The sequence below is a fragment of the Propithecus coquereli genome, unplaced genomic scaffold, assembly GCF_000956105.1.
Source record: "Propithecus coquereli isolate 6110/MARCELLA unplaced genomic scaffold, Pcoq_1.0 Scaffold46, whole genome shotgun sequence".
Taxonomy (NCBI): Eukaryota; Metazoa; Chordata; class Mammalia; order Primates; family Indriidae; genus Propithecus; species Propithecus coquereli.
The window spans coordinates 4,250,161-4,252,616 of NW_012150396.1; the positions used below are offsets into that span (position 1 = coordinate 4,250,161).

General features: G+C 38.8%; 1 protein-coding gene across 1 annotated transcript in view; it reads right to left on the bottom strand.

Moving 5' to 3' along the window:
* CCDC109B (coiled-coil domain containing 109B) overlaps nt 1–2,059 on the bottom strand; it is a gene marked incomplete at its 3' end in the record, with an annotated part of 23,512 nt that extends 21,453 nt beyond the window's left edge. The window contains exon 1 of the mRNA XM_012655081.1: nt 2,010–2,059. The remainder of the gene's footprint in view (nt 1–2,009) is intronic.
* Nucleotides 2,060–2,456: the final 397 nt, after the last annotated feature.

A 2,456-nucleotide genomic window follows, 5' to 3' on the forward strand; every position in this document is an offset into this window, starting at 1 on the left:
GAGCTAGGATTACAGGCGTGAGCCACTGTGCCCGGCCATTAACTACTCTTCTTGAGCTGTCCAGACCAAAAGAAAAATTTTACCAGTGATGACTCGTGTAGTACCTGAGAGAGACTGAAATACCAATTAAGATAACTGTGCAGTGTATGCTGCAAAATGCAATTTTGTTAGGCAGAGTTAAAATACAAATCTAGAGGCAAGTAAGAAGAATTCATCAAAGAGAGCTGGTACATAGCAGTATGATTTTTTTTTTGTGTGCAAAAAAGCAAAAAGAAATCATGAAAGCTTGGAGCTCAGTGTGAGGTTCTACAGAAAATCATGATGCACCACAGGATATGAAACTAATGAACTTGAGAACAAGCTTCAAAGCAAAACGATTATCTAAGCAAGAAGTTTACAAAGCAGCCGAACTCCAAAAGCACCGTATTGCTTGCTTCACACATTCCACGGAGACACTCTACATTAAGTGGTACATAAAACAGGGTTTAAAATGATTGAGGTTTTTATTCATTTTTTAATGCGTATATTTTACCAATTTCCTTGTTGAAAATTTTTTCTGCATCCTTACTACTAGTTTCTGTTGCATTATGTTCACTATAGCTTTGAGTAGTGCCTTCACCGAGCACCTATGGGTAGCAAACGCTCAGTCTGTGTTATATGTTCAACAATTTCTGTCCTTTTAATCATTGACTTTAATCTGTTTACAGTTACTGTGATTTCAGGTAAATGTAGATATCTGCCATCTTATTCTGTGTTTTCTATTTATTCTTATTTTCCCTTCCTTATCTTCTTTCTCTTTTCTTGTTTCCTAATAATTTGAATAATTTTTTATACCCTTTTATCTCTATTGGTTTGGACGCATACTTTTTTTCCCTGTATTCTCTTAGTGCTTGCCCTTTACATTCTGAGACATTCTTACCTGGCTTAACAAGTGTAAAGTTAATTTCTCTACTCTGCTGTTGAACAATAATAAGGACTTAGAATGCCTTAGTCATAATTAAGAAGGAAATATTTCTAACTTTTGTTTAGAACTACCAAATTGTCATCATGACTGTTGTTTTACATAGTGGTAGTTTCTTGGAGTCATCTGTAAATTTTCTAATTTTGTTGTTCTCCATTTTTCTTACCTCCTGTTTTCTCAGGTGTTCAATTTCATTCTCACAGAGAGGAGCTTTCGGTATGGATCTTTTGGTATCTCAGTCTTTGTTTTGCTGAAAATCATAATTTACCTGGATATAAAATTGCAGGTTGACTGTTATTTCCTCTCAGAACCTTAAGATAGCCTTTGCCGCTGGCATCTATTAACTCATCTGTGAATCTAATTGCTTTTCCTTTGTAGGCAATCTCTTTTTTCTTTCAGGAATTTTAAGAATTTTGTTTCCGGGCTTCTGCAGTTTTGTCACAGTGTGTGGGGTTAAGATTTAATTTCATTTTTCCTGTTTAGGACTCACTATACTTCTTAAATCTAAAGGTGCACTCTCAGAACGCCACTCGGGGAGTCCTGGAGCGGGGAATCTGAACCTAAGCGTGGGGTGCAGGGCATCCACACAGACGGGCACCCCGGCACGGTGATGCCAGACCCTAAGCGTGGCAAGGAAGGGCGATTAGTGCGGGTGGCACAGCCTGCACGGGGTGAAGAAAACACCTGCACAGGAGGCTCAGAAAGAGGTGTTGGAGCCCAGATGGGGCAAGAAAGGCATCCATGCGGGGGAAGGGTGGCGGTGGCGATGAGAAACTGTCACGTACAGGAAGATTGACCACATAAGCAAATATATCAAGAAAAATGGAAGCCAGATTAATGCTGTCAAAGAAGGGAGCTATAGTACGGAAAGGGACCAGCTTGAATTCTACAGTGTTTGATTGGGGCTGGAAATATTGATATGAATTCATGGTTTTTAATTTATAAAAATATTAAAATAAAAATAGAAATTTTAAAAAGATGCAAATGTTTAATGTCTATGTATATAACATGAAATTTAAATTTTGTATGTTTCTATTTTTATACTTACGTGTGTGTATGTACATATGTGTGTATGTATATCCTCTCTTTCTGCGTGGGCCTGTGGGCAGCAGCACCCCCAATGGTCATATCCAGCATCCAGACCTCGGCACTAAATGCTGCACTTATCCAAGAGGAACGAGGCCTCCTTGGAGAAATGGCTAATTCTAGGGCCGGCATGGAAAGGACTAGCTGCGGCAGAACGCAAGGCAGCACCAACCGGAGGAGACAAAGCGAAAGGACCCAGAAGTCAGCTTGAAGGGGGTCCCCATGGTCAACTCTGGAACTTTTAGCACTGAAATAATTAAGGATAGTAACAAATTATAATCCATTGAAGAAAACAGGAAACCATGAGTCCATTTTGACATAATTATGAGAATAAACTTTGAAAAGGAATGAGATATTTATATGGTTTTTAAATGCCCCCACACAAAAGCATGAATCCCAAAGAAAAAAT